Raw genomic sequence first — 16,887 nt, 5'->3', positions numbered from 1 at the left:
TTACCTCTGCCAGATGAGAGATGGTTGGGTGTGAATGCCAAAGGTGTGAGCACAGTTTCCTGTTCTTTTCCAGCACTGAGTGCAAAGCTGGATAGTTGTTTAGAAAGTGCTGCACTACCAGGTTCATTACATGGGCTAGACAAGGTACGTGTGTGAGATTGCCAAGCTGAAGGGCTGCCAGCAGGTTGGTCCCATTGTCACATATGAACTTGCCTGGCTTCAGTTTGTGCTGGGTCAGCCACATGTCAGCCTGGGAGTGCAGAGCCATCAACAGTTCTCCGGCTGTGTGGCTGTGTGCTTATAGACATGAGTTTTAGGACAGCATTTTGGCGTTTGCGATGTGCATCGCTGTATGAAGGTCATATTTGGTCACATGCAGATATCTGGGTCAATGTGGAGGGTGTTGAAAGGTAGTAGGAAGAGAAGCAGTAGGAACGGGGATAGACAAGGATGAATGTCCCACAACTCTTGGGGTTACCATGAAACGTAGATCACCACTTTCAGCCTCATGCACCACTTGCAGGACATTGACCTAGTGTGCTGTAAGGGTGTAATGTCCTTAGTCATGCTTGCTGGACCATGTGTCCGTGGTCAGGTGCTCCCTGCCATTGATAGCATTCTTCAATGCCAAGGACACGTTATCACTCACATGAGGGTGCAGGACAGGGATGGCTTTTTGGGCAAAGAAATGGTTGCTGGGCATCTGGTACTGTGGGTTAGCATGGACCATCATGTTGTGGAAGGTGTCTGTGTCCACTGGACTGAGAGGCAACACTTCCATTGCATGCAGCTGTGCAATGTTTGCTTTCAGGCACTGTGCTCGTGCATGGTTTGGGTGGTATTCTTTTTTACTTTCCCATATCTGGGGTATGGACAGATTCAGCTGACCTGGCTCATACGGGCTCTCCAAGGCAGCGGATGGTGGGAATTCATGTGACTGTTCATACACGTTGTGTTGAGGTTGATTGCAGTCTTGCCATGTTTAAAATTCTTGCTGCAGATTTTACAGAAAAATGCACAAGTCCTGTGTGCAGATCTAGCTGTGGGCCTGATGTTGCTGCTGTGAATAGTAGTACCTGAAGGTGGTGGAACCAATTCTAAGAAATGGCAGTAGGTTTGGCTCACCTGCAAAATGTGGAGCTGTTGCTTCAGTGGAAGCCACTTGAAGTGCCATCTTAGCCCATCCTCTACCACCACCAGCAGCACATCTTCTACCCCTTGCTTTTTTCATGTTTTCTTTTGTTTTGTTTTTTTTTCTTTAATTTTGTGTAGTTTTATGCAACTTATCAGCTAACATTCTGGTTTGTAGAAAACCACTGCTAGCGGTGTATGGCCTGCAAATAATTCATAGTTGCTTGACTGACAACTTTGAACGACTTCTGAGGCTGCTGACATGCACTCTGTGTATTTGTTGTTTCCCTCTTTGATTTTCTTTTTGTTTTATATTAACAAAAAAAGAACCACCAACACAATAAGCTCCAAGATTTCATCTTCCTTCGATTCAAAATTGCAACGGGCAATCTGGACCTGAGATCAATAGTCGGATTGCACTTGGTAGGAATGCAATGGAAGGAATGGAAAAGATCTGGAAAACAAAGGACATTACTATTGCAACAAAAAACAGACTGGTCAATGCAATCGTCTTTCCCATAACTATGTATGGCTGCGAAAGTTGGACGCTCAGGAAAACAGACAGAAGGAGAATGGATGTGCTTGAACTCTGGAGCTGGAGGAGAATGCTGCAAATACCTTGGACCGCCATGACTACAAATAAGGTAGTGTTAGATCGCGTCAAACCGAAAATATCACTAGAGAGCAAAATCACCAAACAGCGGCTCACTTTTTTTGGCTTGTGATGCGCGAACTCACTGGTAACAATGCTGATGCTTGGCATGGTCAATGGAAAGAGAAGATCAGGACGACAAAGAACAAGATGGCTAGAGACAATCAAGGCCTCCACAAACATGTCAATCGCCGAACTGAAAGAAGCCGTGAAAGACAGGAATGTGTGGAGAATAGAGATGAGCGAACACCAAAATGTTCGGGTGTTCGTTATTCGAAACGAACTTCACGCGATGTTCGAGGGTTCGTTTCGAATAACGAACCCTATTGAAGTCAATGGGCGACCAGAGCATTTTTGTATTTCGCCGATGCTCGCTAAGGTTTTCATGTGTGAAAATCTGGGCAATTCAACAAAGTGATGGGAACGACACAGCAACGGATAGGGCAGGCGAGGGGCTACGTGTTGGGCTGCATCTCAAGTTCACAGGTCCCACTATTAAGCCACAATAGCGGCAAGAGTGGGCCCCCCCCCTCCCAAAAACTTTTACTTCTGAAAAGCCCTCATTAGCATGGCATACCTTTGCTAAGCACCACACTAGCTACAACAAAGCACAATCACTGCCTGGATGACACTCCGCTGCCACTTCTCCTGGGTTACATGCTGACCAACCCCCCCCCTCCCCCCACAGCGCACACCAAAGTGTCCCTGCGCAGCCTTCAGCTGCCCTCATGCCACGCCACGCTCATGTCTATTTAGAAGTGCGTCTGCCATGAGGAGGAACCGCAGGCACACACTGCAGAGGGTTGGCACGGCTAGGCAGCGACCCTCTTTAAAAGGGGCGGGGCGATAGCCCACAATGCTGTACAGAAGCAATGAGAAATAGAATCCTGTGCCACCGCCATCAGGAGCTGCACACGTGGGCATAGCAATGGGGAACCTATGTGCCACACACTATTCATTCTGTCAAGGTGTCTGCATGCCCCAGTCAGACTGGTAATATGTACCTTAACAGTAACCGCGTTGGTGGTAATGTGGTGGTGACTGCGGACCTAGTAGCGCGGTTTTATTTTGTTGGTTTTCGGAATGTGGCCAGGATTAAGTGGGCCGTGGCGGGGGGATGGTGGGGGGGTTCTCTTGTAGTGTCGGTAAAGGTGAAATTCTTGGACTGCCACCAGACGAACCAATGCAAAGGCATTTGCCAAGAATGTTTTCCCTGTTGGAGGAGGAGGGGGATGTTTTTGAGGCACTACGTGTCCTCTCCACGTGTCCGTGGTTATATGCACCTTAACAGTAACCGCGTTGGTGGTAATGTGGTGGTGACTGCGGACCTAGTAGCGCGGTTTTATTTTGTTGGTTTTCGGAATGTGGCCAGGATTAAGTGGGCCGTTGCGGGGGGATGGTGGGGGGGCTCTCTTGTAGTGTCGGTAAAGGTGAAATTCTTGGACTGCCACCAGACGAACCAATGCAAAGGCATTTGCCAAGAATGTTTTCCCTGTTGGAGGAGGAGGGGGATGTTTTTGAGGCACTACGTGTCCTCTCCACGCGTCCGTGGTTATATGCACCTTAACAGTAACCACGTTGGTGGGAAATGGCCTCGCCGCCATCATGTCTTTGGGAAGCCTCTGTTTCCACACCCCAGAGACATACCATTAACAGCGGTATAGGCAGAGCCCAGAATTCGTAACATTTCAGCCGTAGCATTAGGACAGGCCCCACTAACATATCACTAGCAGCATTATAGGAGGAGCGCAGTCTTCGTTCCATGTCAGCAATAGTAGCACTCAAGACAGGCCCCAGTAACAATTCCGAAGCAGCAGTATAGCGGGAGCGCAGTCTTCGTTCCATGTCAGCAATAGTAGCACTCAAGACAGGCCCCAGTAACAATTCCGAAGCAGCAGTATAGCGGGAGCGCAGTCTTCGTTCCATATCAGCAATAGTAGCACTCAAGACCGGCCCCAGTAACAATTCCGAAGCAGCAGTATAGCGGGAGCATAGTCTTCGTTCCATGTCAGCAATAGTAGCACTCAAGACAGGCCCATTAATCGCTTTGGTTAATGTGGCTTAAGTGGTAACTAGGCCTGGAGGCAGCCCAGTGTAACGAAAAATTGGTTCAAGTTAAAGTTTCATCGCTTTTAAGAGCATTGAAACATATAAAAATTGTTTAGAAAAATTAGATGAGTGAGCCTTGTGGCCCTAAGAAAAATTGCCCGTTCAGCGTGATTACGTGAGGTTTCAGGAGGAGGAGCAGGAGGAGGAGGAGGAATATTAGACACAGATTGATGAAGCAGAAATGTCCCCGTTTTGGATGGTGAGAGAGAACGTAGCTTCCATCCGCGGGTGCAGCCTACGTATTGCTTACGTATCGCTGCTGTCCGCTGGTGGAGAAGAGAAGTCTGGGGAAATCCAGGCTTTGTTCATCTTGATGAGTGTTAGCCTGTCGGCACTGTCGGTTGACAGGCGGGTACGCTTATCTGTGATGATTCCCCCAGCCGCGCTAAACACCCTTTTTGACAAGACGCTAGCCGCAGGACAAGCAAGCACCTCCAGGGCATACAGCGCTAGTTCAGGCCACGTGTCCAGCTTCGACACCCAGTAGTTGTAGGGGGCAGAGGCGTCACGGAGGACGGTCGTGCGATCCGCTACGTACTCCCTCACCATCCTTTTACAGTGCTCCCGCCGACTCAGCCTTGACTGGGGAGCGGTGACACAGTCTTGGTGGGGAGCCATAAAGCTGTCCAGGCCCTTAAAGACTGTTGCACTGCCTGGGATGTACATGCTGCTCGATCTCCGCACCTCCCCTGCTACCTTGCCCTCGGTACTGCGCCTTCTGCCACTAGCGCTGTCGGATGGGAATTTTACCATCAGCTTGTCCGCAAGGGTCCTGTGGTATAGCAACACTCTCGAACCCCTTTCCTCTTCGGGAATGAGAGTGGGCAGGTTCTCCTTATAGCGTGGGTCGAGCAGTGTGTACACCCAGTAATCCGTTGTGGCCAGAATGCGTGCAACGCGAGGGTCACGAGAAAGGCATCCTAACATGAAGTCAGCCATGTGTGCCAGGGTACCTGTACGCAACACATGGCTGTCTTCACTAGGAAGATCACTTTCAGGATCCTCCTCCTCCTCCTCCTCCTCAGGCCATACACGCTGAAAGGATGACAGGCAATCAGCCGGTGTACCGTCAGCAGTGGGCCAAGCTGTCTCTTCCCCCCCCCCTCCTCATCCTCCTCATGCTCCTCCTCCTGTACGCGCTGAGAAATAGACAGGAGGGTGCCCTGACTATCCAGCGGCATACTGTCTTCCACCGCCCCCGTTTCAGAGCGCAAAGCAGCTGCCTTTATGCTTTGCAGGGAATTTCTCAAGATGCATAGCAGAGGAATGGTGACACTAATGATTGTAGCATCGCCGCTAACCACCTGGGTAGACTCCTCAAAATTACCAAGGACATGGCAGATGTCTGCCAACCAGGCCCACTCTTCTGAAAGGAATTGAGGAGGCTGACTCCCACTGCGCCGCCCATGTTGGAGTTGGTATTCGACTATAGCTCTACGCTGTTCATAGAGCCTGGCCAACATGTGGAGCGTAGAGTTCCACCGTGTGGGCACGTCGCACAGCAGTCGGTGCACTGGCAGCTTAAAGTGATGTTGCAGGGTGCGCAGGGTGGCAGCGTCCGTGTGGGACTTGCGGAAATGTGCGCAGAGCCGGCGCGCCTTTACGGGCAGGTCTGACAAGCGTGGGTAGCTTTTCAGAAAGCGCTGAACCACCAAATTAAAGACGTGGGCCAGGCATGGCACGTGCGTGAGGCTGCCGAGCTGCAGAGCCGCCACCAGGTTACGGCCGTTGTCACACACGACCATGCCCGGTTGGAGGCTCAGCGGCGCAAGCCAGCGGTCGGTCTGCTGTGTCAGACCCTGCAGCAGTTCGTGGGCCGTGTGCCTCTTATCGCCTAAGCTGAGTAGTTTCAGCACGGCCTGCTGACGCTTGCCCACCGCTGTGCTGCCACACCGCGCGACACCGACTGCTGGCGACATGCTGCTGCTAACACATCTTGATTGCGAGACAGAGAAGGAGGAGGAGGGTGCTTTAGTGGAGGAAGCATACACCTCCGCAGATACCACCACCGAGCTGGGGCCCGCAATTCTGGGGGTGGGTAGGACGTGAGCGGTCCCAGGCTCTGACTCTGTCCCAGCCTCCACTAAATTCACCCAATGTGCCGTCAGGGAGATGTAGTGGCCCTGCCCGCCTGTGCTTGTCCACGTGTCCGTTGTTAAGTGGACCGTGGCAGTAACCGCGTTGGTGAGGGCGCGTACAATGTTGCGGGAGACGTGGTCGTGCAGGGCTTGGACGGCACATCGGGAAAAGTAGTGTCGACTGGGAACTGAGTAGCGCGGGTCGCCGCCTCCCTGATACTTTTGAAGGACTCAGTTTCCACAACCCTATACGGCAGCATATCAAGGCTGATGAATTTTGCTATGCGGACGGTTAACGTTTGAGCGTGCGGGTGCGTGGCGGCGTACTTGCGCTCCAACAGTTGCGCAAGCGACGGCTAGACGGTGCGCTGAACTACACTGCTGGATGGGGCCGAGGACAGCGGAGATGAGGGTGTGGGTGCAGGCCATGAGGCGGTAGTGCCTGTGTCCTGAGAGGGGGGTTGCATCTCAGTGGCAGGTTGGGGCACAGGGGGAGAGGCAGGGGTGCAAACCGGAGGCGCTGAACGGCCTTCGTCCCACCTTGTGGGGTGCTTGGCCTTCATATGTCTGCGCATGGTGGTGGTGGCGAGGCTGTTGGTGTTGGCTCCCCGGCTGAGCTTTGCGCGACAAAGGTTGCACACCACTGTTCGTCGGTCGTCAGGCGTCTCTGTGAAAAACTGCCAGACCTTAGAGCACCTTGGCCTCTGCAGGGTGGCATGGCGCGAGGGGGCGCTTTGGGAAACAGTTGGTGGATTATTCGGTCTGGCCCTGCCTCTACCCCTGGCCACCGCACTGCCTCTTGCCACCTGCCCTGCTGCTGCCCGTGCCTCCCCCTCTGAAGACCTGTCCTGTGTAGGCGTTGCACACCAGGTGGGGTCAGTCACCTCATCGTCCTGCTGCTCTTCCTCCGAATCCTCTGTGCGCTGCTCCCTCGGACTTACTGCCCTTACTACTACCTCACTGCAAGACAACTGTGTCTCATCGTCATCGTCCTCCTCACCCACAGAAAGTTGTTGAGACAGTTGGCGGAAGTCCCCAGCCTCTTCCCCCGGACCCCGGGAACTTTCGAATGGTTGGGCATCAGTGACGATAAACTCCTCTGGTGGGAGAGGAACCGCTGCTGCCCAATCTAAGCAGGGGCCCGAGAACAGTTCCTGGGAGTGTTCCCGCTCCTGAGCAGGTGTCATTGTAGTGGAGTGAGGAGGCTGGGAGGAAGGAGGAGCAGCAGACAGAGGATTCGGATTTGCAGCAGTGGACGGCGCAGAACTGCGTGTTGACGATAGGTTGCTCGAAGCACTTTCTGCCATCCAGGACAGGACCTGCTCACACTGCTCATTTTCTAATAACCGTCTCCCGCGTGGACCCATTAATTGGGCGATGAATGTGGGGACGCCAGAAACGTGCCTCTCTCCTAATCGCGCAGCAGTCGGCTGCGACACAACTGGATCAGGAGCTCGGCCTGTGCCCACACCCTGACTTGGCCCTCCGCGTCCTCGGCCGCGTCCACGTCCTCTAGGCCTACCCCTACCCCTCAGCATGCTGTATTACCAGTGATTTGATTTCACAGGCAGGAAATAAATTGGCGCAAGACTGCAGGCCAAATATAATTTTTTACCTTTTTTGAAAACGAAAGGCCCCACTGCCTCTAGTGAATGAATAATCTAAGTTTAATAACTGTGCTGTGGCCCTGCTAATGTGTCACAGAACGTGAGGGTAGCAGAGTTATTATAACTCTGGCAGAGCAGGTATTTTTTTTCCAAATTAAGGAAAGCAAATGGCGAAGCCAGGAGTAAAACGTAGCTGGGTGCGTCTGATTTTTAAACGTTGCACACGCAGCCGACACGTGTCCACCGCCCTTAGGACGGACAGAGGCAGGACAAATAGAATTTTTTTCAGTTTTTTTCCACCAAAAGGCAGCACTGCGTATATTCAATGAACATGAGAAGTTTAATAACTGTGCTGTGGCCCTGCTAATGTGGCACAGAACTTGAGGGTAGCAGAGTTATTAACTCTGGCAGAGCAGGTATTTTTTTTCCCAATTAAGGAAAGCAAATGGCGAAGCCAGCAGTAAACCGTAGCTGGGTGCGTCTGATTTTTAAACGTTGCACACGCAGCCGACACGTGTCCACCGCCCTTAGGACGGACAGAGGCAGGTCAAATAGAATTTTTTTCACTTGTTTTACAAGCAAAAGGCCGCACTGCGTATATTCAATGAATAATAACTGTGTTGTGGCCCTGCCTACACAATTCTTTCCCTGTAGTATCAATGGAGGGTGCAATGCTCTGCAGAGGCGATTTTGAGAAGAAAAAAAATATGCAGCACAGCTAACAGCAGCCAGCACAGTACTGCACACGGTTAAATATGGCCCTAGAAAGGACCGTTGAGGTTCTTGAAGGCTACACTCACTCCTAACACTCTCCCTGCCCATGCAGCACTTCTGTCCCTAATGCCGGGTGCAACGCTCTGCAGAGGCGATTTTGAGAAGAAAAAAAAATTGCCACTGCTAACAGCAGCCAACACACAGCTATCAGTGGCCCTAATAAGGACCTTTGGGGGTCTTGAAGCCTACACTAACTACCAATTCTTTCCCTACAGCAGCTCCGGTACAAACAGCACTGTCCCTCATCTAACTCACACCGCATCTGAGGCGAACCGCGGGAGGGGCCGACTTTTATGTTCGGGTGACACCTGATCTCCCCAGCCACTCACAGCAGGGGGGTGGTATAGGGCTTGAACGTCACAGGGGGAAGTTGTAATGCCTTCCCTGTCTTTCAATTGGCCAGAAAAGCGCGCTAACGTCTCAGGGAAGGAAGTGAAAGTAACCCGAACACCGCATGGTGTTCGTTACGAATAACGAACATCCCGAACACTCTAATATCCGCACGGATATCAAGCTCGGACGAACACGTTCGCTCATCTCTAGTGGAGAACATTGATCCATAGAGTAACCGAAGGTCGGATGTGACTGAACGGATCATCATCATCATCAACATTAGGTAAATGCAGATGAACTACAACACATGACAAATTACACCGTGTCATTATTTATTAAACAAAAACCAAAACCAAAATGGAGAATAAGTGCGTGAAAAACTAGATACACCCCATGAATCTATAGCTTGGAGAACCACCTTCAGCAGCAATAATTCGAATTAACAGTTTTCTGTTTCCTCAGTCTCTGGAGGAATTTCGGCCGACTCTTCTTTTCTTTTTTTGAACATTATGTTTTTATTACATTTTTGAGAGCTGATACAATATATTTGATAGCAGAATGTCCACAAGTACAGGCAAAGATACAATGTATAAATGGCACAAAGAAATGACTCTCCATTCAGATGTATGAATTCTCTTTAAAAGGATTTAGAAAAAAATGTAAAAACAATAAAATAAGATAAAAACAAAATACAATAAGAATTTAAAAAATAACCACATGAGTGACAAAAAGGTTGAGACGGCGAATTTAGAAAATAACTTTATTTCAAGTGGAAATGAACCATATATTGCACATTTTGTAGAATTTAGAAACTTATTAAAGCTAGAAGTTATAGTTTTCTTCTGATAAGCAACTATCATTAATACTGCTTATACTTTCTGCAAGAGAGGAAGGACCAGGACTAGAGATGAGCGAACCTACTTGACCACGCCCCTTTTTCGCCCGAGTACCGCGACTTTCGAGTACTTCCGTACTCGGGCGAAAAGATTCGGGGGGCGCAGTGGGTGAGTGGGGGGGAGAGGGAGAGAGAGAGGGATGCCCCCTGTTCCCCGCTGCTACCCCCCCCCCCCCCGTACTGCCACGCCTCCCCCCGCCCCCTGGTGCCCCCCGAATCTTTTCACCCGAGTACTGAAGTACTCAAAAATCACGGTGCTCGATCGAGTAATTACTCGAAACGAGTACGTTCGCTCATCTCTAACCAGGACCTTTCCAATATTTAGCTATTTTACACCTGGTAGCAGTAATTGCATGTATAATTAGTTTTATGCTCATAAGAGAATATTTCCAGATCTATTGATAATAAACATTAGGAACGAGTAAGAACAATTTCATAGCCACACAATTTGGATAAATACATTTCAAATGGGTTGAAATCATTTTGCTGTTCCACCAGATATGCTTCATATCTGCATTTATAACATTACATTGCCAACATGTAGATAGTACGCTTGGGTACATTTTTGTAATTCCATGGGGGTGAAATAGCATCTATAGAGAATGTTACCTCTAAATGATTTACAGATTTAGATAATTTGGGGATTAGGGAAAAATATTCTAACCATGGGGTAGAAAACATTGATTTTCTCCAAATTATTTTCCCATTTCTGAAGGAACAAAAGTAAATCTCCTATATGTATCGGTCCTAAAACCAACCAGGAATTAAATCTTAATTCAGAAATGCATAATTCCAAAGTTTCCATGGGGAAATGGGATAGAGAGAAATTCAACGCAGGTTTTTAATAGACTTCATTTTTAACCCCTTCCCGCTGCAGGGCGTAAGTTTACGTCCTGGCAGCCTGGTACTTCCCGCAACAGGACGTAAACGTACGTCCTGGAGATAGCGCGGGATCACATAAGATCCCGCGCTATCCCGCAGCGGGAGGCGGCTGTCAGTCACAGCCGGCATCCCGCTGCAACAGCGGGGGGGGGGGGGGGGGGCATCGGAGATGCCCCCCCCCCCCCGCTGTTAACCCCTTCCCTGCCACGATCTAAGTAGATCGCGGCAGGGAAAGAGTTCACAGAGGGAGCGGACTCCCTCTGTGTCTCCGGCCGGAACTCGCGATATCATCGCGAGAGCCCGGTCTGTCACCATGGCAACAGGATGCCAGACACTGGCGTCCTGTATTGCCTATGCCTATGATCGCTGTATAAGCGATAAGGCATGGCAGAGCAGTAGCTCTGCCATGCCTTATGACAGCGATCATCAGGGCAGTGGTTAAAGTCCCTCAGAGGGACACAAACAGTGTAAAGAAAACAAAGATTAAAAAATGAATTAAAAAAATGTAAAAAAAAGAGTAAAAAAACATTTTTTATGCTTTTTCTCAGATTAGCATAAAAAAAAAATTAAACCCCACATATTTGGTATTGTTGCGTCCGTAACGACGCTTACAATAAGTTGCACATGCTTTTGACTGTGCACAGAAAAAAACGCTTAAAAAAACGCTAAAAAACTGAGGCAAAATGCTAATTTTTAGCATTTTGCCTCACTAAAAACGCAATAAAAGTGATCAAAAAAGCCGTATGTACCCCAAAATGGTACCAATAAAAACTACAGCTCGTCTAGCAAAAAATAAGCCCTCATAGAGCGCCGTACATCGAAAAATAAAAAAGTTACAGGACTTCGAATGCAGCAATTTAGAATAGAAAAAAGATTTCCAAAAAAAAGGGTTTTTATTGCAGAAAAGTGGGAAAACCTAAAAAAAATGTAAGAATTTTGGTATCGTTGTAACTGTACTGGTCTGCAGAAAAAATGGAATGTCTCATTTATGCTGCATGATTAAAGGGGTTGTCCCGAGGCAGCAAGTGGGTCTATACACTTCTGTATGGCCATAATAATGCACTTTGTAATGTACATTGTGCATTAATTATGAGCCATACAGAAGTTATAAAAAGTTTTATACTTACCTGCTCCATTGCTGGCGTCCTCGTCTCCATGGTGCCGACTAATTTTTGCCCTCCGATGGCCAAATTAGCCGCGCTTGCGCAGTCCGGGTCTTCTTCTTTTCTGAATGGGGCTCCGTGTAGCTCCGTGTAGCTCCGCCCCGTCACGTGCCGATTCCAGCCAATCAGGAGGCTGGAATCGGCAATGGACCGCACAGAAGCCCTGCGGTCCATGAAGACAGAGGATCCCGGCGGCCATCTTCAGCAGGTGAGTATGAAGACGCCGGACCGCCGGGATTCAGGTAAGCGCTGTGCGGGTGGTTTTTTTAACCCCTGCATCGGGGTTGTCTCGCGCCGAACGGGGGGGGGGTTTAAAAAAAAACAAAACCCGTTTCGGCGCGGGACAACCCCTTTAACGCTGTAAAAAAAAAATAAAAAATCTATGGCAGAATTGATGCGTTTTATATATCGCGAGAGCCCGGCAACTTCACAGAGGGAGCGCGCTCGCTCTGTGAACCCTTACCATGCCGCGATCTATATAGATCGCGGCAGGGAAGTGGTTAACAGTAGGGGGGGGGGGGGCGCATCTCCGATGCACCCCTGCTGTTGCAGCGGGAGGCCGGCTATCACTGACAGCCAGTTCCCGCAGCGGGATAGCGCAAGATCAGTGATGATCTAGCGCTATTCCTATGACGTAAGGTTACGTAATTTTGCGGGAAGTACCACCCTGCCATGACGTACCCTTACGTCATGGGGAGGGAAGGGGTTAATAGGAGATATTAAATCAAAAAGGTCCTTTATGAATGAATATTGATGCACATTATAAGCATAGAGTCACACTATTGTGTAGGTAATATGGTTAATGAGGCAAATAAATACCACATATCTGCCCTCGTTATCTTTTCTAGAGTCACGTAGTTGGAAGTCCAACAATTTTTTAATTGCTGTAAAAAACACTTTTTTTCCCCCCTAACAACTGCAAAAGCTAAGATATAGGGGAAAGTTTGGGTTTTTAGTCGAAAGACATCTTCTTGGCTCAAACGTGTCTCCTGTACACAGCAAATAAGGAAGATGGAACAATAAATCTAATCTTCTTAAAGGGCTGTTTAAGCCCTTGGCGTTAATGGTAGGAATAGTGAAAACCATTTTTAGTGTAGATATGTATAGTATATTGTCCTATAGGTAGTTCCCCTTTAGAAAGCACCAGTACGAGAAATGGTTATTGTTCAAGACTACATCACAGAGTACATGGTATAACATTAAACTTAAATAAACAGAATGCAACACTGTATTTAAAGGGGTTGTCCCGCGCCGAAATGTTTTTTTTTTTTTTCAATAGCCCCCCCCCCGTTCGGCGCGAGACAAACCCGATGCAGGCATAAAAAAAACAAACTGTCCAGTACTTACCCGAATCCCCGCGCTCCGGCGACTTCTGACTTACCCTGTGAAGATGGCCGCCGGGATCTTCACCCACGGTGGACCGCAGCTCTTCTGTGCTGTCCATTGCCAATTCCAGCCTCCTGATTGGCTGGAATCGGCACAAGTGACGGGGCGGAGCTACAAGGAGCCGCTCTCTGGCACGAGTGGCCCCATTCAGAAGACAGAAGACAGGACTGCGCAAGCGCGTCTAATCGGGCGATTAGACGCTGAAGATTAGACGGCACCATGGAGACGGGGACGCTAGCAACGGAACAGGTAAGTGAATAACTTCTGTATGGCTCATAATTAATGCACAATGTACATTACAAAGTGCATTAATATGGCCATACAGAAGTGTATACCCCCACTTGCTTTCGCGGGACAACCCCTTTAAAGGGAAACACACAAGGTAGATAAAGTCCAATTCTAAGTGAACCTACTGGATGCCGCAAGTTATCCAAGTGTACCGAGGAGGAGGTTAAGAGCGAAATTCGTCAGTCACTAAATATGGCCTTTTGAAAAGAATGGGCATCAGTGTCTCTCTGGAGATTTCTTCACTATGGATTTTTGGGAGAACCCACCAAAGACCCCTCCTTATACAAGAAGGCTGGTTTCCATTTTAAAGAAGATCTTATATCTTCACCCAGTGGGCCTAGTGACCATTTTTGGAGTAGATCAATGGCATCTTTAGGGGAAAGCAGGATATGGTTTATACCATTTTTAGTAATAATTAGCTTGACCGATTAGCCCCATAATTTGTATGGAATATTTTGCTCTCTAAGATTTTTGTAGCAGGAGTGAACGTCATGTGTCTGTTGAGGGTAGTCACAGATAAATGAGTGAAGACTATGATATTACGTACATTTTTTGGAAATTTTTAGCTGTAGCTACAGATTTAGCTATCATTTTTTTCAAATGATAAAAATGAAGCTTCACTATAACATCTAAGACACTTGGTGGTTTAGGTATACGATGTGCTCAATCTATGAGAAGGTCTCTTTGGGCAGAGTTTGGTAGAAGGGACACAAATAAGTCAAAACTGTTTTAAGTCTCCTGAGTCAATACTTTCAGGAATTCCTCTGAATCTAAGATTGTTACACCTAGAATGGTCCTCAAGTCTGCAACTTTTAATCTTAGAGCAGTTATGTCATCTTCAGCCTCGTTGTGAGCATCTACTAGTTCCTCCAATTTGTGTAATTTCCTTTTGTAAAACATTTAGAGCACTCGAAATGTACTTCTGTATAGAATGCATTATGGCTAGAGATGAGCGAGCATACTCGCTAAGGACAATAACTCGAGCGAGCATTACCCTTAGCGAGTACCTGCCCGCTCGGAAGAAAAGATTCGGCTGCCGGCGGCAGGCATGGAGCAGCGGGGGAGAGCAGGGAGGAACGGAGGGGAGATCTCTCTCTCCCTCTCTCTCCCTCTCTCCCCCCTGCTGACTCCCGCAACTCACCGCTCCCCCGCGCCGGCAGCCTAATCTTTTCTTCCCAGCGGGCAGGTACTCGCTAAGGGCAATGCTCGCTCGAGTAATTGCCCTTAGCGAGTATGCTCGCTCATCTCTAATTATGGCCCATTTACACGCAATGATTGTTGTTTGAATGAATGAACAAGTCTCTTGCTTTCCAACAATGAGTTTTTACATGTAAAGACAATCAGTTAAAATTCTTGCCATTTTGCTTGCTGGGTGGTTGGTAGTGGATGATTGTTTGCTCAGGTGGGTGTATGCGAAGAAAAAAAACTTTTGGTTTTGTGCAACTATGTGGCTTGGCTTTTAAAAGAATCTCTGCTTAGATGGGCGTGCAAAACTAATGGGAAGAAAAAGCTTAACAAAAGTTTAGAGAGTATACCTGGCCTTCAGTAGATGCCTCCCTACTGTGATCCTCTCATGGGATCACCTATATGGAGCTGTTCAGAGAGCTGGGCAGGGTTATCGGCTGGCAGATAAGGAGATCTTAATGTTTTCCCAGACTGTTTGGCTTTCTGTTCTGGAGTAGAAGGTGAGGAGGCCAGTGAAATGTCGCCATCTTGATAGTTCCCTGCGGCAGGGAGAAAGGCTTTCAGCTTGTTTGGAGCTGCTTTTCTCCATCTTGATTGCCCCATTCTGGACTGCCAAGGTGACAGCTCGATCAGGAGGAGATATATGGCATTCTGGAAGTAGTGCCCGCTGAGAGCTGCTTTTGAAAAATGGCCCGTGTGAGAGTTAGCAGTCCATGCCTCTGCGCATCTTGGCATCTAGCCACAGCCTCTGGCCCACTCTTCTTTACAGTGTTGCTTCAGTTCATATAGCTTTGTGGACATTCATTTATGCACAGCTCTGTTAAAGACCTTAGAATATTTCCACAATATGCACCTAAAGACACAAAAAATTCTGCACCTAAATCTGCATCCTTGGGTTATGGAGTGGAAAACTGCAGCTGCGGATTAATTTGCATATTTTGGTAAATGTAGCAGAAATCTTCCAACCGTGTGAAAGATCTTTTCAACTGGGTTGGGGTCTGGACTTTGACTGAGCTATTAGAACAACTTGATTCTATTCTTTTTCACCCATTCTAATGCAGATTTGCTGGTGTGCTTGTGATCATTGTCCTGTTGTATGACCCAGTTTTGGCCAAACTTTAGCTTTTGGATAGATTGCCTCATATTTAACTCTACAATACTTTGGTATACAGAGGTATTTATGGTTTATTTCCTGTGACTAGAAAACAAGCCCAAATCACCTACCCATCACCATTGAGCTTGATGTTTGGTATGAGGTGCTTGTGCCAATATGTTGTGTTTGGTTTTCACCAAGCATGGTGCTGGCCATTATGGTCAAACATCACCGCCTTGGCTCAACTGTCCAAAAGACATGGTTTCAGAAGTCTTGTGGTTGGCTGAGATGCAACTTCGCAAACTTTATCCATACTGCCATGTTCTTTTTAGAACGAAGAGACTTTCTCCTGGCAACTCTTCCAAACAAGCCTACTTTTTTAGTCTTTTTCTTATTGTATGGTCATTAACTTTAACAATTAACATGATAACTGAGGCCTTTAGAGTCTGAGATATAGCTCCTGGGGAGTTTGTAATTTCTTCGGGGATTGCAAGGTCTGACCCAAGGGTGAATTTGCCGGGACGTCCACTCCTGGGAAGATTGTCAACTGTCTTGAATTTTTTTCAAACCAAAAAAACTGCCCGAACATCTGCTTTTTAAATTCAGGACAGTTTTATTAAACTAAACAAGCAAAATATAGCAATAAACACACCAAGTCACTGTAAGGGCTTAAAGGGGTTGTCTCGCGGCAAGCATCAAAATTTTAAATTACCCCATTCCCCCTGTCACCCCCCTGGCATGAAAAAGCAAATTAAAGCGGTTTTTAAACCGCTTGCTACTCACCGATCCGACGAAATAAGGAGTTTAAAAAATCTTCTCCCTAAGATGGCCGCCGGTCCTTTCCCAGGGATGCACTGCGGTCTTCTCCCATGGTACACCGTGGGCTCTGTGCGTTCCATTGCCGATTCCAGCCTCCTGATTGGCTGGAATCGGCACACATGACGGGGCGGAGCTACGATGACGACACGGTGACCATCTCTCTGGCAGGAGCGGCCCCATTCACCAGGCAGAAGACCGCACAGCGCAAGCGCGTCTAAAAAAGCAAGAAGCCAGCGAAATTAGACGGAGCCATGGAGACGGGGACGCCAGCAACGGAGTAGGTAAGTGAATAACTTCTGTATGGCTCATATTTAATGCACGATGTATATTACAAAGTGCATTAATATGGCCATACAGAAGTGTATAACCCCACTTGGTTTCGCGAGACAACCCCTTTAATCACACGGGCATTTTTTTTGCACGATTTTTTGTGCACAAAAATGATGCGCACAAAAAAAATCACGTGACCGAAGCCAGCGTCACGGCTGAAAA

Source organism: Eleutherodactylus coqui, chromosome 7 (genome assembly GCF_035609145.1).
Source record: "Eleutherodactylus coqui strain aEleCoq1 chromosome 7, aEleCoq1.hap1, whole genome shotgun sequence".
In the NCBI taxonomy this organism is placed as follows: domain Eukaryota; kingdom Metazoa; phylum Chordata; class Amphibia; order Anura; family Eleutherodactylidae; genus Eleutherodactylus; species Eleutherodactylus coqui.
This window is presented reverse-complemented; position numbering follows the sequence as displayed.